Genomic DNA, 23,266 nt, shown 5'->3' with positions numbered 1-23,266 from the left:
AAGAAATGTTGAAAGAATTGTTTTCGTATTTTAGCCTCATACTTTATGATATATATATATACACTCAGAAAAATAATTTAAGGTAACTTATTTTCTCACTTTGTACCATCAATTATATTTTCTAAATTTATATTTTTCATAATATACTTTGTAAACAATATCTATCTGTTTAAAGTAACATAACAATTTGATACAAAAAATATTTTTAAAGTTCTTTCTAAAAGTACTACTTTTGAAGCGCTTCTTTTAAAGGCACATCTGAACAACACTTTTAGCTTGAAAAACAATGAATAAATAAACCAAATTTTCCACGAAAAACACTTGGAACACTTAAAGAAGCTAATCTTTTCAACATGTAATCATTACACACATGAATTAAAATAAAATTGTACAGATTAACAAAAGCAACACTATGAACCCCTTACTATCGCACTAGAGAAATATAAAAGATAAATAACTTATTGACAATTACCCTCACGACAATGCATATCTATTGGAATAAAATCTTAGACAACAAGTTCAAATGCCATGCACACTACCAACAGGGTTTAGAAAACTAAAAAAAATCCATCTTAACTATTTTAAGATAAATATAAATCTAAATAATCATACAACTCCATTATAACAATGGATACACCTTCAACATCCGATGTTTGTGGGAATTGAACCCATGACCACATGGTTAAAAGCCATGCGCTCTACCAGTTGAGCTAAGACAACTAACAATTATAAACTTAATTTTACATGAATCGTAAATATTTATCCATATTTAAAATCTATAAAGAATTGTTTAGAAAATGTGATACAAGTAAACTAATATTTCTATATTTTTTCACACACAAAAATTGAAGCTAATTGTACATTTGGGATTAAATGAAATAAAGAACAAGGTTAACCGATAACTTTTTGAATAAAAATACCGATAACTTGGAACATTTAAAAGATACTAATATTTTCATCATGAAACCATTACACACAAGAAATAAAATGGAAATGTACAGGTTAACAGAAGCAACACTATGAACCCCTTACAATTGCACTTGAGAAAAATAGAAGATAGACAACTTATCGGCAATTGCCCTTTCGACAACACATATCTATTGGAATAAAATATTAGACAACAAGTTTAAAGGGCATGCACACTACCAACAAGGTTTATAAAAAAATACATCTTAACTATTTTAAGACAATATAATTTTACATTTGTGAATAAATGAAGTTAAGAACAAGGTTAACGGTTAACTTTTGGAATAAAAAATATCTCCAAAAAATTATTTTAGAAATGTTGAAAGAATTGCTTTAGTAGTTTAGCCTCTTACTTTATGATATATATATATATATATATAGGAAAATAATTTAAGGTAACTTATTTTTTCACTTTCTAACATCAATTCTATTTTATAAATTTATATTTTCATAATATACTTTGTAAAAAAAATTCAAATGATTTAAAGTAACATATCACTTTGTTAGAAAAATAATATTTTTAAAGCTCTTTCTAAAACTACTTCTTTTGAAGGGATTCTTTTAAAGGAACATCTCAAAAACACCTTTAACTTGAAACACAATAAATAAATAAACCTAATTTTCCACAAGAAAACTTGGAAAACTTAAAATAAGCTAATCTTTTTAGCATGTAACCGTTTCACAAAATAAATAAAATGGAATTCTACAGGGTAAGAGAAGCAACACTATGAACCCTTAGTATTATACCGGAGAAATATAGAAGATAAACAACTTATCGGCAATTGCCCTTTCGACAACGCATACCTATTGGAATAAATCTTAGACAACAAGTTTAAATGCCATGCACACTACCAAGAATGATTAGAAAACTAAAAAAATTACATCGTAGCTATTTTAAGACAATATAAACCTAAACAATCATACATATCTATATTATAACAAAGGATACTAATTTTCTCACTTTCTAACATCAATTCTATTTCCTAAATTTATATTTTTCGTAATATACTTTGTAAACAATATCAAATGATTTAAAGTAACATAAATATTTGTTAGAATTTTTTTAAAGCTCTTTCTAAAACTACTTCTTTTGAAGCGCTTCTTTTAAAGGCACTGTAACCCCCCAGACCCGGTCTGTAAATTAGACCCAAACCTAAGTGGTCACGTATCCCATTCAAATATATTTTTTAAACAACTTATAATACATTAGATATAATACATAACACAATATAAATAATATAGATATATCCAAAATGATAGCAAATACATGTCACCAAACACAACTGAAAAACATATAGAGATATATGTTCGTACAAAATAAGTAGTTGATCTCCCCTGATGCCAAATCTGCTAGCTTACGGTCTGTTGTTATCTGAAAAAGGTAAAAACTATAGAATGAGCTAAAAAGCCCAGTGTGCTCCAAATAGTGTATAAAAACATACGACTAAAATATTCCAGTAAAATTAGTTATCAAATATGTTTTAAAATATGAACACTACCCCCATCCGTCAAGTCCGAAATATGTAGGTTCCCCAGAACCATACACCCACCATCAAGTCCAGTAAGGCCCTGAGCACACAGCCGAGGAGCCGGTAAGTAAGGCCCTGAGCACACAACAGAGGAGCCTCCAGGTATACTTCCTCCAATATTATTTCCCCCAAATAAATCATGTTTCTCTCATAACGTGTATATATATATATCAAAATTAAAACATAATTCAGGTCAAGTAACAGATCAGAATCCATGTCAAGTATCATATAAAAATCCAGGTCAAGTATCATATAAAAATCCAGGTCAAGTTTCATATTAAGATCCAGGTCAAAAACCAGATAAACTATTCATATGATAGTTTTAAACAGTAAGATAACACTGTCAGGAAACACACCTGTAACAGTATGAGAAATCAGATAGGGAAGCCTACTATTGAGTTTGTCGATCACGCTCTGCTACAGCGCTAGATCCTGCGAATTGAAAAATCCATATTGGAATCCTAATATAAATAATCTTAATCTTTATTTAAATAATATACGGAAACCTACGGGTAATTCTTATAGTACGCGGTTCGGCTGATCTGACGAACGAACAACTCTAGACCAAATTGATCCACGCTCAGGTGAAACACGAGTACCTTCATAAAATATTTTATTGAATCAATTCCTTAACCAAAACTCAAATAAATAATCAAAATACTAAAATATTAAGCCTTTTTGGGTTCACATGCTCGATTCGGGAATTTCGGGTCAAAATTTGGCAAAACGGACTTCGGAATCAAATTCAGGACGTCGAAACACATAAAATATGACTTTCTGAAAATTTGAATTCTTGGTCAAAATTAAAGTCAAAGGGTTTGACTGACTATTTGAAGACTTTCAGGTTTAAATTTGGTGAAACGAACCCCAAAAATAGATTCGAGACGTCGAAAAATGTCAGGATAGGTATACTCAGAAAAGATTAAAGGTCGTTTAATGATCGGTCAAAGTGGGTCAAAGTTCTGGTCAAAATAATTTACAAAAATAGCATCATTTTCAAAATAATTACTAAAATATCACTATTTTAAAAAAAATTACGAAATTGTCACTTTTTTTAAATTTTGTTTTACAAAAATAACACCCTTTTCAAAATAATTACCAGAATAGCACCATTTCCCAAATAATTACCAAAATAGCACCCGGTCAACAGTCAACGGGTTGGGTCGGGTTACAACTGGTCAAATCGGTTAAAAACCGGTCATTTGACCTTCCCCACGCACAGTGGCGGCGCGTGGGGGCCCGTGGGACGTCTTCCGGCTGCGTAAAATTCACGGAAAATTTCTAAAAACTATTTTGAGCGATTTCGAGATACTTACAAAGCTCGGTTCAAATTTTTGAACGGCGGAGAGCTCGATTTCAACAAATCGGAAACTTTGACCGTCTCACCTCCTCACGCGCCGCCATCGACAGAGCCCAAGGATGACACCGACGGACTCGCAACGGCACAAAGAACACGATGGTGCAGGTGGTGTCGTAAATGGATCAACGATTAGTGGTGAATTTAAGATTTTCTCGGCGATTATGCTAAAAAACGTCGAGACTTTGACTTGAAATTCCCGACGTTTGGCAACGTTTCACTTTAATTAATTTAAGGGGTTTGTTCCTCGCTCGATGATGAACAGGATGGTGGTTTCAAAACGACGATCAAAATTCAAACGCGTCGGGATCGTGGTTGGAAGATGGTGTTGGGGGAGGAAATTTTGGGAGCAATTGGTTTCTGAATTTCAGAAACCAATTGCACGTATATAATACCAAACTCACCAACCATTCTAGGGTAAATTCAGGGCTTGGTCCCTAAATTTACTTCATCTATAAAACATGCTACAAGTTTTGAGAACTTTTAATTTAGTCCCCAATTTCACCTAATTACTTAATTAAATTCTCAAATTCCAATTATATATATATATATATATATATGGGTTGTTACAGGCACGTCTAAAAAACACCTTTAACATGAAAAACAATAAATAAATAAACCTAATTTTCCACACACAAAAAACTTGGAACACTTAAAATAAGCTAATCTTCTTAGCATGCAACTGTTGCACGAAATAAATAAAATGGAATTCTACAGGGTAAGAGAAGCAACACTATGAACCCCTTACTATCGCACCCGAAAAATATACAAGATAAACAACTTATCGGCAATTAACCTTTCGACAACGCATATCTATTGGAATGAAATCTTAGACAACAAGTTTAAATGCCATGCACAGTACCAACAAGGTTTAGAAAACTAAACAAAATCCATCTTAACTATTTTAAGATAATATAAATCTAAACAATCATTACATATCTATTATAACAATGGATACAACTTCAACCTCCGCTATCTCTGGGAATCGAACCCACGACCACATGGTTAAAAGCCATGCGCTCTACAAGCTGAGCTAAGACAACTAACAATTATAAACTTAATTTTACACGAATCATAAATATTTATCCATATTTAAAATCTATAAAGTATTGTTTAGAAAATGAGATACATGTAAACTAATATTTCTCTTTTTTCACACAAAAATTGAAGCTAATTGTACATTTGGGATTAAATCAAATAAAGAACAAGGTTAACCCATAACTTTTTGAATAAAAAACACTGATAACTTGGAAAACTTAAAAGATACTAATATTTTCAGCATGAAACCATTACACATAAGAAATAAAATGGAATTGTACAGGTTAACAGAAGCAACACTATGAACCCTTTACTATTGCGCTTCAGAAAAATAGAAGATGACAACTTATCGGCAATTGCCCTTTCTACAACACATACCTATTGGAATAAACTCTTAGACAACAAGATTAAAGGGCATGCACACTACTAACAAGGTTTATAAAAAATACATCTTAACTATTTTAAGACAATATAATCCAAAACAATGATACATATCTATTATAGCAATGGATACACCTTCACCCTCCGTCGTTTGTGGGAATCGAACCCACGACAACATGGTTAAAAGTCATACGCTCTACCAGAGTAGCTAAGATAGCTAACAATTATAAAATTGATTTTACACATATCGTAAATATTTATCCATATTTATTATTTATAATTTATAAAGCATAATTTAGAAATTGAGATACAAGTAAACTAATGTTTCTTTATGTTTTTCAAAAAAATAAATAAATAAAGGTAATTGTACATTTGTGAATAAATGAAGTTAAGAACAAGGTTAACGGTTAACTTTTGGAATAAAAAATACCTCCAAAAAAGTATTTTAGAAATGTTGAAAGAATTGCTTTAGTATTTTAGCCTCTTACTTTATGATATAAATATATATATATATTCAGGAAAATAATTTAAGGTAACTTATTTTCTCACTTTCTAACATCAATTCTATTTTCTAAATTTATATTTTTCATAATATACTTTGTAAACAATATCAAACTATTTAAAGTAACATAACAATCTGATAGAAAAAATATTTTTAAAGCTCTTTCTAAAAGTTCTTCTTTTGAAGCGCTTCATTTAAAGGCACATCTCAACAACACTTTTAACTTGAAAAACAATGAATAAATAAACCTAATTTTCCATGAAAATATTATTTCATATTAAATGAAATAAAGACCAAGGTTAACTTATAACTTTTTGAATAAAAAATAACTCCTAAAAATTATTTTAGAAATGTTAAAAGATTTGTTTTCATATTTTATCCTCATACTGTATGATATACATATATACACAGAAAAATAATTTAAGGTAACTTATTTTCTGACTTTATAACATCAATTCTATTTTCTAAATTTATATTTTTCATAATACACTTTGTAAACAATATCAAACTATTTAAAGTAACATAACAATCTGATAGAAAAAATATTTTTAAAGCTCTTTCTAAAAGTACTTCTTTTGAAGCGTTTCTTTTAAAGGCACATCTCAACAACAATTTTAACTTGAAAACATTGAATAAATAGACCTAATTTTCCACGAAAAAACTTGGAACACTTAAAACAAGCTAATCTTTCTGGCATGTAATCGTTACACACAGGAAATAAAATGAAATTGTACAGGTTAACAGAAGCAACAATATGAACCCCTTACTATCGCACCAGAGAAATATAGAAGATAAACAACTTATCGCCAATTACCTTCACGACCACATATCTATTGGAATAAAATCTTAGACAACGAGTTTAAATGTCATGCACACTACCAACAAGGTTTAGAAAACTAAAAAAAAAATTATGTTAACTATTTTTAGATAATATAAATCTAAACAATCATACAAATCTATTATAACAATAAATACAACTTCAACCTCCACTGTCTGTGGGAATCGAACCCACGACCACATGGTTAAAAGCCATGCGCTCGACCAGCTGAGCTAAGACAACTAACAATTATAAACTTAATTTTACACGTATCGTAAATATTTATCCATATTTAAAATCTATAAAGTATTGTTTAGAAAATGTAATACAAGTAAACATATATTTTTCTATGTTTTTCACAAAAGAAATTGATACTAATTGTACATTTAGGATTAAATGAAATAAAGAACAAGGTTAATCGATAACTTTTTGAATAAAATATAACACCCAAAAATTATTTTAGAAATGTTAAAAGATTTGTTTTCATATTTTATCCTCATACTGTATGATATACATATATACTCATAAAAATAATTTAAGGTAACTTATTTTCTCACTTTCTAACATCAATTCTATTTTCTAAATTTATATTTTTCATATTATACTTTGTAAACAAGATCAAACTATTTAAAGTCACATAACAATTTGATAAAATATTTTTTAAAGCTCTTTCTAAAACTACATCTTTTGAAGCATTTCTTTTAAAGGAACATCTCAACAACACTTTTAACTTGAAAAAATGAATAAATAAACCTAATTTTCCAAGAAAAAAAACTTGGAACACTTAAAAGAATCTAATCTTTTCAGCATGTAGCCGTTACACACAAGAAATAAAATGAAATTGTATAGGTTAACAGAACGAACACTATGAACCCCTTACTATCACACTAGAGAAATATAGAAGATAAAAAACTTATCAACAATTACCCTTTCAACAACTCATCTATGTGAATAAAATCTTAGAGAACAAGTTTAGATTTCATGCACATTACCAATAAGGTTTAGAAAACAAAAAAAAAATTACATCTTAACTATTTTAAGATAATATAAATGTAAACAATCATACAAATCAATTATAACAATGGATACACCCTCAACCTCAGCTGTCTGTGGGAATTGAACCCACAACCACATGGTTAAAAGCTATGCGCTCTACCAGCTGAGCTAAGACATCTAACTATTATAAACTTAATTTTACATGTATCGTAAATATTTATCCAAATTTAAAATCTGTAAAGTATTGTTTAGAAAATGAGATATAGGTAAACTAATATTTCTCAATATTTTCACACAAATAAATTGAAGTTAATTGTACGTTTGGGATTAAATGAAATAAAGAACAAGGTTAACTTATAATTTTTTGAATAAAAAATAACTCCAAAAAAATTATTTTAGAAATGTTGAAAGAATTGTTTTCATCTTTTAGCATCATACTTTATGATATATATATATATATATATATATTATAACACCCCAATTTAGGGGCTAAATTTAAGAAATTATAAAGTGGATTAAATTGTAAAATTTCAAAGTTGGCAGACCGTTTTAAAAAGTGCAGGAAGTTCAATGACTAAACTCTTGGTTTACCCATTTTTTATATAGGATGAATATAAACCCCATTTCGACGATAAGTTCCCATAATACTTCTCATTTTCCCATAATACTTCTCATTTTCCCATTCCCCTCAACCCTTTTTTCAACTCCAATCTACTCGCCGTTCGACCTCCGATCGACAAACTGAAACTACCATCGTGTTTGTTGTCGACCGAGGAATAATACCCCTCAAACCTTTCGTCTTGAATCATCGCCGTTTGTCGTTAATTTCAGTCGGAAGTATCACCGATAATAACTCGATTTCAGTTGGTTTTTTCGTCGATTCATGATGATCTGGTCATCCGTTCACGACACCTCCCGCACCATCGTGTTCCTTGCATCATTCCGAGTCCACCGGTGTTCTCCATTTCTCCGTCGTCGCAACGCGTGGAGGTGTGAGACTGTCAAAATTTCTGACGTTTCGAAATCGAGCTCTCCGTCGTTCAAAATTGTGAACTGATCTTTGTAAGTGCCTTGAAATCGCTTAAAATAATTTTTAGGATTTTTTCCGAGAATTTTCCGACACCATAACATTGTTCACGTGCCGCACGCGCCACCCCCGAGAGTGGGAAACGTTTGGGTGATAATTTTGTAATTAATTTATGTTTAGGTGCTATTTGTGTAAAATTCGTTTGTTAATTTAATAAATATTTGCAGAATGTGGCTAATTTGGTAATTAATTTCTGTTAGGGTGATATTTGTGTAAATGGTCGACTGTTGACCGGCGTTGACCGGAACTTTGACCGGCGTTAAACGACCTTTGACTTTGACCGAGTATACCTATCATGATGTTTTTTGACATTCCAAATCCGATTCCGCAATCCGTTTTTCGAAATTTGGACCCGAAGGCCTCGAAATTTCCAGTCAAACCCGTTGACTTTGACATTAACCGGAAATTCAAGATTTTCGAAAAGTCATATTTTATACTTTCGACGTCCTGAATCCGAATCCAAAGTCCGTTTCGCCAAATTTGAACCTGGTAAGCTGTTTTTCACTGATTTATCATCCGATTCGATCTGTTTTTCAGAATTTAGCTCTGTTTTGATGTAATTTCTATTGATATGGATCTGAGGAAATATTGGAAGATGATTTTAAGATCGAGTGCGTTCGAATGGAATTTAATAGTTGATCAGTATGGCACGAAAATCGAGGTAATACTTTACTACCTCTTTATGCTTTATGGAACATATGAATATTGGTAAATGCATGAATAAGATAATATTGGTCTCATTTGGGTAGTTAATGAATTTCTACACTCGATCCGAATACAGTAGAAATTTGGTAACTGATTATGGTTCAGAGAACTTTTATAAGAAATTGAGGGATTGTTAAAATTAAATTTCAAGTTATGTGTTTGGTAATAAAGAAATCAACCTAGATCTGTATCTTATAATTTATTTCATCAAAGGTCAAATGTTAAAGGTACTTGGATGAGAAATTATGAGAATACTCCGATAGGATAAAATTACAAAAATACCCTTAAGTTGTAATATGTCAAGAATTGTCCCTGGAAGTTGATTTATAACTCTGAAAGGATATATTGATATGATAAAACTACAGATGTGCATAAGAAATGCTAGTTTGCTTAGGAAATTCGGATAATCGGTTTTCAACCCCAAGAGGGTTTATGCATGATACTAGAAGTCTATTAAGGAATCATTTCAAGATTTGAGAATGTTATGAAAAGAAATTAACCATATGATCTTTAAATTATAATTATTTTCGTTAAGAGTTAATATCAAAATTATTTGGTTAAGAAATTAAGAAAATGCCCTTGAGAGGTTATATAGTATGAGTTGACCCTGAATGAGAAAGTACTTTAAGGATTCGTATTTAAGTCGATTAAGTACGGATTTGATTTTTAAGATCCTGACTTAGTGAAGAAAAATTCTTGATATTTCGTTGGTAAAAATATGAGAAGGCATTTGACCTGAAAATAACCAAGATACGAGTAAATACTTGAAGAACAAATTATCGGGGTGCTCTTTTATCAGAATTGTTCGAAGAGACTGAAATAGATGATAAATTGGTATTAAATAATAAGACAGTATAAAAGGAAATTATTGAAATACATCGGATCTGTAGAATGACCAGAATACCCCAATAGTGGAAATGACCCAAGAATATCACCAAGCTCAGGAATGATTGGATATCCTCGAGCTATGAAATGAATGGAATAAAACTGAACACCAAAATAACCTTATGGCCTAAACTAAGTAAATTTCTTAGATTAATTAAGGAATCCAAATAAGCATAGGTATTGGACTACTTTTAAAAGTAATGGAACGTAATTTAAGTGAGTAGATCAACCCTAAAGCTATGTCAATACCTAAATGGCATAGATATTACTGGAATACGTGTTCGTCTTCTCAAGTTTGGCTCAATGATAAATTTTGGAAGTATTCAACTCAACACAACTCTAGATCGCATTCAATACTAAGAATTGGACATTTGTTCGATAAATCAACCACGAAGACCAAATTGAATGGAACGGAAGTACAACATATATCTAAAATTCAGTAACGTTTGAATTACTCTGGAAAATCCCGTAGTAACTGAAATAGACTTGAATGCTAAATGAACTAAGTAACCTCAAGGACTAAGGATTAAGTAAGTGATTTGGATGAGTCTGGAAACGTTAATGAACATACATGATGTAATGTTCTTATGGGTCTTGAACTACAATCAAGCACGTCAATATTTCATGATATAGTGAAAGCGTGAACATGAAATAAAGACATTGGAAGATTTATTCATCGATGATTCCGAAGATTATATATGGACTATAATTTGTGGTATTAAAGTGTAAATACCCTGTAAGGAAAATGAATTGAGCAGTCGATAAGCATTAATTCTGGGAGATATTCATCAGAAGTTGTTTGATAATGAAATCAATCGGCATAGACTGTAAATGTCCTGAATCTTTATTTTTTCCTTATCAGCCCAAGTCAATTTCTGAATAAATGATGATTTCATTAGTATTGAACTCTTCCTATAATGATTCTAAATTTTGATATCTTATCGGTATACTAAAGATTCATGTTTCTCTACCTGCTAAGATTATCCAGTACCTCTGAATAATTTCTGTAAACTATGGTGTGTTCCCTAATCACCTGGATATTTTACCTGATTTCTGATTTGATTTCTATTATAATACCTGACCTGGATTCTGATCTGATACTTGACCTGGATTCTGATCGGATACTTGACCTGGATTTTGATATGATACTTGACCTGGATTTTGATCAGATACTTGACCTGGATTATGTTTTGATTTTTGATATATCCGTTTACGGACGGAACATGTTTTATTTGGGGGTAAAGTTGGAGGAAGTATACCTGGAGAATCCTCGGCTGTGTGCTCAGGGCCTTACTTACCGGCTCCTCGGCTGTGTGCTCAGGGCATTACTAGACTTGACGGTGGGTGTATGGTTTTGGGGAACCTACACATTTTGGACTTGACGGATGGGGGTATATATATATATGTGTTTTAAAAAGATCTGAAAAGTTACATGATTTTTGGGAACACACTAGAGAACCTATTCTGATCTCCTGAACCTAAACATCCCAAATATTTCCCATCAGAACTGAATACTATCTGTTAATACCTGAAATATTAATGGGACCTCAGCTCAGCCAAAGAAATCTGTAGATATATGAACCAATAAGGAAATATATGTTTATCTGTATCTGCACGTTCTTCAGCATCATCTGGTAGTTCTGTATTACTGAGCTTTCCAAAGCTCACTCTATTACTCAACATTGCAGGTTAAAAGAATTGTACTAGTGCAACTATCGACTTAAGTAAGGGAGTTTCCGGCGTTGTTTGCAGAGTATGGTACATGAAATTAGGGGGCATGTAATTGTATTTTGTTTTATATACGAGTCTGAAAATCTATTTTATTTATAAATACTGATAAATGATTTTATAAGTTTACATTTTGATAAAAAGTTTTGAATTTTCTGCTATTTTTACAGTGGGTCACTTCAGTGGCCTTAATGTGACCTCCAGATCGGATCGGGTTACCCGCATCGGTCTGAGGGGTTACATTTAGCGGTATCAGAGCTATGGTTTGGGTTAAATTTTTTCATGATAGACCGGCCGTCGAATGTCAAAATATGTCTGATCAATACATGCCCCTAGACTACAATCGTACCTCTCTGAGCCGGAACTCTAGGGCTGAGTCCCTATCTGTAACGAGTAAACCGAAGTTTCTATTCGTTAAGGCTATACTTGTACAAAAAGGAATATCAGTAACGTTTGTCTAAATTCTGTAAAGTACCTCACGAGCCATGTGAGAGTTACTCATCTGAGAAATTCTGACCCAACTCCAGAAATGAAATTGGGATATGCTGTTGCTCTATGAGCCTATTCAAGTAACCAAGGCTGAATTGATTTTACAAGGATAAAGTTGTTTTGATTATTTACTTGGACTGAGGGAGAGTTCTGATAAGAATATATACTCAATTGGTTAAGGATTAGTGGATGATCCGTATTTCTATAAGAGTTGCATGAAAGATATAAAAAAACTAATGGAAGTTTCATTTTTGAAATAATGTGACATGAATGAATTTCGAGGACGAAATTCTTTTAAGAAAGGGAGAATTATAACACCCTAATTTAGGGGCTAAATTTAAGAAATTATAAAGTGGTGGATTTAATTTACATTTTGAAAGAAACAGTGGATTAAATTGTAAAATTTCAAAGTTGACATATCATTTTAAGAAGTGTAGGAAGTTCAGTGACAAAACTCTTGGTTTACCCATTTTTTATATATGATGAATATAAACCCTATTTCCCGCGATCAGTTCCATAATACTTCTCATTTCCCCATTCCCTTCAACCCTCATTTCAACTCTGATCTACTCACCGTTTGACCTCCGATCGACGAACCAAAACCATAATCGTGTTTGTTGTCGACCAAGGAACAATACCCCTCAAACCTTTCGTCGTGAATCGTCGTCGTTTGTCGTTAATTTCAGTCGGAAGTATCGTCGATAATAACTTGATTTAAGTTGGTTTTTTCATCGATTTACGATGATCTGGTCATCCGTTTACGACACCTCCCGCACCATCGTGTTCCTTGCATCGTTCCGAGTCCACCGGTGTTCTCCATTTCTCCGTCGTCGCAACGCGTGGAGGGGTGAGATCGTTAAAATTTCTGACGTTTCAAAATCGAGCTCTCTTCCATTCAAAATTGTGAATCGATCTTTGTAAGTGCCTTGAAATCGCTTAAAATAATTTTAGGAATTTTTTCGAGAATTTTCCGACACCATAACACTGTTCACGCGCCGCACGCGCCACTCTAGAGAGTGGGAATCGTCTGGGTGATAATATTGTAATTAATTTATGTTTGGGTGCTATTTGTGTAAACTTCGGTGTTAGTTTAGTAAATATTTGCAGAATGTGGCTAATTTGGTTTCTGTTAGGGTGATATTTGTGTAAAATGGTCGACTGTTGTCCGGCGTTGACCGTAGTTGACCGAGTATACCTATCGTGATGTTTTTCGACGTTACAAATCCGATTCCGCAGTCCGTTTTTCGAAATTTGGACCTAAAGGCCTCGAAATTGCCAGTCAAACCCGTTGCCTTTGACTTTAACAGGAAATTCAAGATTTTTGAAAAGTCATATTTTATACTTTCGACATCCTGAATCCGAATCCGAAGTCTGTTTCACTAAATTCGAACCCGGTAATCTGTTTTTCATTGATTTATCATCCGATTCGATCCGTTTTTCAGAATTTAACTATGTTTTGATGTAATTTCTGTTGATATGGATCTGAGGAAATATTGGAAGATGATTTTAAGATCGAGGGCGTTCGAATGGAATTTAATAGTTGATCAGTATGGCACAAAAAATCGAGGTACTACTTTACTACCTCTTTATGTTTTATGAAACATGTGAATATTGGTAAATGCATGAATAAGATAATATTGGTCTCATTTGGGTAGTTAATGAATTTCTACACTCGATCCGAATACAGTAGAAATTTGGTAATTGATTATGGTTCAGAGAACTTTTATAAGAAATTGAGGGATGGTTAGAATTAAATTTCAAGTTATGTGTTTGGTAATAAAGAAATCAACCTGGATCTGTATCTTATAATTTATTTCATCAAAGGTCAAATGTTAATGGTACTTGATGAGAAATTATGAGAATACTCTGATAGGATAAAATTACGAAAATACCCTTAAGTTGTAATATGTCAAGAATTGTCCCTGGAAGTTGATTTATAACTTTGAAAGGATATATTGATATGATAAAACTACAGATGTGCATAAGAAATGCTAGTTTGCTTAGGAAATTCGGATAATCGGTTTTCAAGCCGAAGAAGGTTTATGCACGATTCTAGAAGTCTGTTAAGGAATCATTTCAAGATTTGAGAATGTTATGAAAAGAAATTAACCATATGATCTTTAAATTATAATTATTTTCGTTAAGAGTTAATATCAAAATTATTTGGTTATGAAATTAAGAAAATGCCCTTGAGAGGTTGAATAGTATGAGTTGACCTTGAATGAGAAAGTACTTTGAGGATTCGTATTTAACTCGATTAAGTACGGATTTGATTGTTATGATCCTGACTTAGTGAAGAAAAATTCTTGATATTTCGTTGGTAAAAATATGAGAAGGCATTTGACCTAAAAATATCCAAGATACGAATAAATACTTGAAGAATAAATTATCGGGGGTGCTCTTTTATCAGAATTGTTCGAAGAGACTGAAATAGATGATAAATTGGTATTAAATAACAAGACAGGATAAAAGGGAATTATTGAAATACATCGGATCTGTAGAATAACCAGAATACCCCTATAGTGGAAATGACCCAAGAATATCACCAAGCTCAGGAATAATTGGATATCCTCGAGCTATGAAATGAATAGAATAAAACTGAACACCAAAATAACCTTATGGCCTAAACTAAGTAAATGTCTTAGATTAATTAAGGAATCCAAATAAGCATAGGTATTGGACTACTTTTAAAAGTAATGGAACGTAATTTAAGCGAGTAGATCAACCCTAAAGCTATGTCAATACCTGAATGGCATAGATATTAATGGAATACGTGTTCGTCTTCTCAAGTTTGGCTCGATGATAAATTTTGGAAGTATTCAGCTCAACTCAACTCTAGATCGCATTCAGTACTAAGAATTAGACGTTTGTTCGATAAATCAACCATAAAGACCAAATTGAATGGAATGGAAGCACAACATATATCTAAAATTCAGTAACGTTTGAATTACTCTGGAAAATCCCGTAGTAACTGAAATAGACTTGAATGCTAAATGAACTAAGTAACCTCAAGGACTAAGGATTAAGTAAGTGATTTGGATGAGTCTGGAAACGTTAATGAACATACATGATGTAATATTCTTATGGGTCTTGAACTATAATCAAACACGTCAACATTTCATGATATAGTGGAAGCGTGAACATGAAATAAAGACATTGGAAGATTTATTCAGCGATGATTCTGAAGATTATATATGGACTAGAATTTGTGGTATTAAAGTGTAAATACCCTGTAAGGACAATGAATTGACCAGTCGATAAGCATTAATTCTGGGAGATATTCATCAGAAGTTGTTTGATAATGAAATCAATCGACATAGACTGTAAATGTCCTGAATCTTTATTTTTTCCTTATTAGCCCAAGTCAATTTCTGAATAACTGATGACTTCATTAGTTATTGAACTCTTCCTATAGTGATTCTAAATTTTGATATCTTATCGGTATACTGAAGATTCATGTTTCTCTACCTGCTAAGATTATCCAGTACCTCTGAATAATTTATGTAAACTCTGGTGTGTTCCCTAATCACCTGGATATTTTACCTGATTTTCGATTTGATTTCTATTATAATACCTAACCTGGATTCTGATATGATACTTGACCTGGATTCTGATCGGATACTTGACCTGGATTTTGATCTGATACTTGACCTGATTTTGATCAGATACTTGACCTGGATTATGTTTTGATTTTTGATATATCCGTTTACGGACGGAACATGTTTTATTTGGGGGTAATGTTGGAGGAAGTATACCTGGAGGATCCTCGGCTGTGTGCTCAGGGCCTTACTTACCGGCTCCTCGGCTGTGTGCTCAGGGCCTTACTAGACTTTGCGGTGGGTGTATGGTTCTGGGGAACCTACACATTTGGGACTTGACGGATGGGGGTATATATATATATGTGTGTTTTAAAAAGATCTGAAAAGTTACATGATTTTTGGGAACACACTAGAGAACCTATTCTGATCTCCTGAACCTAAACATCCCAAATATTTCCCATCAGAACTGATACTATCTGTTAATACCTGAAATATTAATGGGACCTCAGCTCAGCCCAAGAAATCTGCAGATATCTGAACCAATAAGGAAATATATGTTTATCTGTATATGCACGTTCTTCAGCATCATCTGGTAGTTCTGTATTACTGAGCTTTCCAAAGCTCACTCTATTACTCAACATTGCAGGTTAAAAGAATTGTACCAGTGCAACTATCGACTTCAGTAATGGAGTTTCCAGCGTTGTTTGCAGAGTATGGTACATGAAATTAGGGGGCATGTAATTATATTTTGTTTTATATACGAGTCTGAAAATCTATTTTATTTATGAATATTGATAAATGATTTTATAAGTTTACGTTTTGATAAAAAGTTTTAAATTTTCTGCTATTTTTATAGTGGGTCACTCCGGTGGCCCTAATGTGACACTCCAGATCGGATCGGGTTACCCGCATCGGTCTGAGGGGGTTACATATATACTTAGAAAAATAATTTAAGGTGACTTATTTTCTCACTTTCTAACATCAATTCTATTTTCTAAATTTATATTTTTCATATTATACTTTGTAAACAATATCAAACTATTTAAAGTAACATAACAATTTGATAGAATTTTTTTTAAAGCTCTTTCTAAAAGTACTTCTTTTGAAGTGCTTCATTTAAAGGCACATCTCAACAACACTTTTAACTTGAAAAACAATGAATAAATAACCTAATTTTCCATGAAAAACTTGGAACACTTAAAAGAAGCTAATCTTTTCGGCATGTAATCGTTATACACAGTAAATAAAATGAAATTGTACAGGTTAACAGAAGCAACACTATGAACCCCTTACTATCGCACCAGGGAAATAAAGAAGATAAAAAACTTATCGACAATTACCCTCACGACAACGCATATCTATTGGAATAAAATCTTAGACAATGAGTTTAAATGCCATGCACACTACCAACAAGGTTTAGAAAACTAAAAAAAAATTATCTTAACTATTTTTAGATAATATAAATCTAATACAAATCTATTATAACAATGGATACAACTTCAACCTCCACTGTCTGTGGGAATCGAACCCACGACCACATGGTTAAAAGCCATGCGCTCGACTAGCTGAGCTAAGACAACTAACAATTATAAACTTAATTTTGCACGTATCCTAAATATTTATCCATATTTGAAATCTATAAAGTATTGTTTAGAAAATGTGATACAGGTAAACAAATATTTCTCTATGTTTTTCACACAAAATATTTGATGCTAATTATACATTTGGGATTAAACGAAATAAAAAACAAGGTTAAGTTATAATTTTTTGAATAAAAAATAACTCCAAAAAATTATTTTAGAAATGTTGAAAGAATTGTTTTCATCTTTTAGCATCATACTTTATGATATATATATATACCTACAAAAATAATTTAAGGTAACTTATTTTCTCACTTTCTAACATCAATTCTATTTTCTAAATTTTTTTTTTCATATTATACTTTGTAAACAAGATCAAACTATTTAAAGTAAAATAACGATTTGATAGAATATTTTTTAAAGCTCATTCAAAAATTACTTCTTTTGAACCGTTTATTTTAAAGGAACATCTCAACAACACTTTTAACTTGAAAAACAATGAATAAATAAACCTAATTTTCCAAGAAAAAAACTTGGAACACTTAAAAGAATCTAATATTTCCAGCATGTAGCCGTTGTACACAAGAAATAAAATGAAATTGTATAGGTTAACAGAAGTAACACTATGAACTCCTTACTATCGCACTAGAGAAATATAGAAGATAAAAAAGGTATCAAAAATTACCCTTTCAACAACACCATCTTTGGGAATAAAATCTTAGAGAACAAGTTTAAATGTCATGCACATTACCAATAAGGTTTAGAAAACAAAAAAAATTACATCTTAACTATTTTAAGATATAATATAAATCTAAACAATCATACAAATCTATTATAACAATGGATACTCCTTCAACCTCGGCTGTCTATGGGAATTGAACCCACAACCACATGGTTAAAAGCCATGCGCTCTACCAGCCGAGCTAAGACATCTAACAATTATAAACTTAATTTTACATTTATCGTAAATATTTATCCAGATTTAAAATATGTAAAGTTTTGTTTAGAAAATGAGATACAGGTAAACTAATATTTCTCAATGTTTTACACACACAAAAATTGAAGCTAATTGTATGTTTGGGATTAAATGAAATAGAGAACAAGGTTAACTTATAATTTTTTGAATAAAAAATAACTCCAAAAAATTATTTTAGAAATGTTGAAAGAATTGTTTTCATCTTTTAGCATCATACTTTATGATATATATATATATACTCAGAAAAATAATTTATGGTAACTTATTTTCTCACTTTCTAACATCAATTCTATTTTTGAAATTTATTTTTTCAAACTATACTTTGTAAACAATATCAAACTATTTTAAGATAGATAATATAAATCTAAACAATCATACATATCTATTATAGCAATGGATGCACCTTCAACCTCCGTCGTCTATGGGAATCAAACCCACGACCACATGGTTAAAAGCCATGCGCTCTACCATATGAGCTAAGACAGCTAACAATTATAAACTTGGTTTTACATGTATCATAAATATTTATCCATATTTATTACAAATAAAGCGTAATTTAGAAATTTAGATACAAATAAAGTAATATTTCTCTATGTTTTTTCACACAAAAAATTGAAGCTAATTGTACATTTGGGATTAAATGAAGTAAAGAACAAGGTTAACGGATAACTTTTGGAATAAAAGAAAACCTCCCAAAAATTCTTTTAGAAATGTTGAAAGAATTTATTTTCATATTTTAGCCTCATACTTTATGATATACATATACATACACACACATATATATATATATATATATATATATATATATATATATATATCTCAAAAAATTAATTTAAGATAACATATTTTCTCGCTTTCTGACATCCATTCAATTTTCTAAATTTATATTTTTCATAATATACTTTGTAAACAATGTCAAACGATTTAAAGTAACATATCAATTTGTTAGAAAAATATTTTAAAGCTCTTTCTAACACTAATTCATTTAAAGCGCTTCTTTTAAATGACCATCCCAACAACACTTTTAACTTGAAAAACAATGAATAGTAAACCTAATTTTCCACGAAGAATTTGGAACACTTAAAAGATGCTAAGTATTTAAGCATGTAACTATTACACACATGAAATAAAATGGAATTGTACATGTTAACAACAACAACAATATGAACCCTTTACTATCGCACTAGAGAAATATAAAAGATCAATAACTTATCGGCAATTGCCTTTTCGGCAATGCATATTGATCACTTATAAACGTAAATGCTAAGGCAAGAAAATGTGTGCAAGTGTACACAATCGATGCAAGTAATATAGAAGTGAGTTGAGTATCGTCTCAATATGGATTTATGATAATTATTGATGTTTTGTTGAAGCTGGCACTAGGTATCACTAACTAGTCCTAAATTTCTTGTCGAAACAAAAACAAGTAATACTACGAGAAATAAACTAATGGAAAAGTATTGTCTAAGCAAGAACTATTGAAAATTATGTGATGTAAAAAATTATAGCCGAGGTAAGGAAAAGTTGTAAAAGTAAACTAATCAAAATTATTAAAGTGAATACGAGTGTTAAGTTTAATATATTCAGAGAAACCTCACACATGCAGACTTCTTTACGGAGCACTTTGATTGGCTTTGTAAGATGAAAAATTATCCTATGTCTAGAATGAATTGGTAAGTTATTCTAAAATTGCCCGGCAATATTACTAGAGTATTCAAGGAATGTTGCTACAACAATACTACTCGGCGTGAACTACAACACTTGGTTTGTCAAAATGTTGTTGAGGTAATACCCCTCAGCGTAAACTACATTCGTTGACTATCCTATTCAAGTAATTACCCCTTTTAATCGAATGAAACCCTCTCCTTATCTCTAATGCAGATTAGAACCTCATCATGGACCAGTTCCGTTGTTCACGTAGATCTTCCCTAATTCTCTCGAATTTAGGCATCTATTCCTGGAATAATGATAATCTCTCTAAAGTTCTTACAAAATCTAGGAATATTTTATCTAGGCACCATGCAATCTCTTTAAGCTCTTACAGTGACAAGGTAAAATATTAAAATGAGGAACAAAACAATATTAAGTATAAACAAACTTCTTCATTCAAAAACATAAAATAATGATTCATCAAAACCATAACCAACACTAAGTAAAATAGTTCATGGTGTGGAAAATACCATCCAAAGTTAAACTTTAAGTACAAGCCCTTTCAAGTAAATCAAAAATTAAGAACAAAGGAAAAACACTACCAAACAGAGCTCTGTCGTGACATTCTGACCAGCACGTCTGCTCCAGCTGTTAACCTCTCTCAATGACCTAACTGCTACTCCGATGAAGTTCAAATATAGAGGGAACTAAGGATGACAGGATGGGGGAATGGTCGAAGATAAGGTATTGCAGCTACTTACTCTTAGGGTTTTTTATCCTTGGAAATTCCCTAAATACCCTTGTTGACTTGCCCATGTTATTAATGAAAAGGCGGCTGGAGGTGGTCAATTTCATGAAGGGCATGATTGTACGTGAGGGTGAAGCTGGGTAAATAACGTCAGCAGTTGTTGAGCCACGTCAGATCTACAAGATAAATCTTGCCTCGACAAGATAAATCTGTTCATCACTGCCATCTTCTTATGTTCCTTTAGCCTTGGAAATAGTTGATGTTTAGGCAAATAAATTCTTCCTTCGTTGTTTCCTGCATGAGAACAACCAACAATGAACCTTCCTCCTCAGTAGTATCAGTTAAGCCAAATAAAATTTTCCTAGGTAAAACTTATCCACCACATGGAAATATGACTTAAATGCAACTAAAATGCTATGACAACATCTTTTAGACATGCAATAACTTAATTAAAAAGAAAGAAAACATAGTCTTTGTACGGAGTTATCAAACCTCCAAACTTAAGCTATTGCTTGTCCTCAAGCAATAGATAATAAGTAGTAGAGCAATAAATTCCCATGGCAAAGAAAACATGTTAGGACATTCATGTGGTTTAAAATTTCAGCCCTTAGTAAAAAATTTAGCTTCAACATGGTAGATTGTACGAGAAGTCAAGTTCATTTCCTAAGTCAAGTTCTTTGTAAGTGTGTGTGTGATTGTATAGCAATCTATGCCTTAATGTGATTAGAAAATTCCAAAGTAAGTACATTTGTTTTGCCAAGGTATTAATTTATTTATCAAGCCTAGTTTTTGCTCCTATTTATTTAACATGTGTCTCCAACCTTTTTTTTAGCACACAAACAGGGGAGTCAACTCATCACAACTACCATCCCACATTTTAGGTGAAAGAGAGCATACCTTCCACCCCTAAACTAATTAGACAGAGTAATTATGTGACTATTTTAATTCACTCATATGTCGAGGCAACCATTTATTTAAGGGATTTTTCCAGGTCTTGCCATCGCATAGAGGAGTATCCCTCTATAGTTATGCCAAGGTAGTTATTTACTATTCAACACAATTCAAAACAACAAGGAGTTCAATTTAGCATTTTAAACAAATAATGTCATGACTAACAAAAAGTTTTTTCCTAAGATTTTTATAAACACTTTACATAGAGAAAACATACAATCGTGTTTTTAGAAAATCACAAAAATTAAAGTCCTAGGGTCAGTTCTAGCCTTCAACAGTTGTGTAAAATAATTCTGGCCTAGGTAATAAAATTTGCTTTCATCATCGAGCATCATCAGTTTTTTTCCAACACTTATCCTAATAAAATGCATGCCATGAAAACCTATATTTCAACCAATTATTCTCACAACAACTAAAACTAAGTACGGAGTATAACACCTCCCTGAAACTTGAGGGATGCATTGTCATCAATGCATGATAAGGAATGCAAATGTAAATGAAAATTACTCTAAAATGATAACGCAAATGCAATAGAAGATTACCTCATTGTGGTGGGGAGGCTAGACTGGACGCGCGTGTTCTGCATCTTTTGAGATGAGGGGTTTTCGAATCCAGTATCTCCTGAAGAAAGCGAAGAGGGAGATGTCTTAGTAATACGACCAACTGTTTTCTTGATACGACGGCTTGTGCTCGGGGCACTAGTTAGTGATGGCCTTTCCTCGGTGTTGGTGGGTTCCGTAGGAGTGTCGTGAGAGTGGCCTTCTTCATGGTCATGAACTAGTATGGTATATCCGGGGGTTGATTAGATATTTGTTCAGTTGTGGGCTGGTCAGGGACCATAATGAAATCATGATCATCAAAGAATACTGGCGTATAATACCATATATATCGGGTCGGTGACCATAGTGAAAGGATTCAAAAATTGGTGGGTTAATTTGAAAATATTGAAAAGTACAAGGATTTATTTAAGAAATTATGTTTAAGACCTATTAGTAAGAATGGTATAAATAGAGGTGCATTATGGTCTTTTAGAAGGAAATGAATTTAATATTCATTTTATTAAGGGTTAAAAAAGGTAAAAAGAGGATAAGTTTGGGAAAATAGTTCTCTACTCTCCTTCTTCTTCCCGTCGTCCCGTGCCCTGTATAACTAAGGTAAGATTTCCTTCAAGTTGGTTTCCTTTAGTTTTGGGTTAGTTTTGATGCGTTAAGTGATATAGTGGCTTAAGGAAAGTTCAAGGAGGATTAAAACTAAGAGATGAAGGATTTATTTGAGATTTAATAAAATGGGTTTTTAAATGATTTGATGAAATATGGGCAACTAAGGAAGTTTAAAGGAATTT

The 23,266-nt window shown here is 31.9% G+C and overlaps 4 non-coding genes across 4 annotated transcripts; all 4 read right to left on the bottom strand.

Annotated features, from left to right (window-relative positions):
- Positions 1-6,760: 6,760 nt before the first annotated feature.
- TRNAK-UUU lies at positions 6,761-6,833 on the bottom strand. The gene has a single exon. It is a non-coding gene; the product is annotated as a tRNA-Lys (tRNA).
- Positions 6,834-7,691: 858 nt separating this feature from the next.
- TRNAK-UUU lies at positions 7,692-7,764 on the bottom strand. Its single transcript has one exon. It is a non-coding gene; the product is annotated as a tRNA-Lys (tRNA).
- A 9,762-nt stretch (positions 7,765-17,526) lies between these two features.
- On the bottom strand, positions 17,527-17,599 carry TRNAK-UUU. The gene has a single exon. It is a non-coding gene; the product is annotated as a tRNA-Lys (tRNA).
- A 1,389-nt stretch (positions 17,600-18,988) lies between these two features.
- TRNAK-UUU lies at positions 18,989-19,061 on the bottom strand. Its single transcript has one exon. It is a non-coding gene; the product is annotated as a tRNA-Lys (tRNA).
- Positions 19,062-23,266: the final 4,205 nt, after the last annotated feature.

This window comes from Hibiscus syriacus, unplaced genomic scaffold, assembly GCF_006381635.1.
Source record: "Hibiscus syriacus cultivar Baekdansim isolate YM2019G1 unplaced genomic scaffold, ASM638163v2 tig00003518_pilon, whole genome shotgun sequence".
In the NCBI taxonomy this organism is placed as follows: domain Eukaryota; kingdom Viridiplantae; phylum Streptophyta; class Magnoliopsida; order Malvales; family Malvaceae; genus Hibiscus; species Hibiscus syriacus.
Note: the sequence above shows the minus strand (reverse complement) of the source record. Positions and strands in the feature narration are given on the sequence as shown.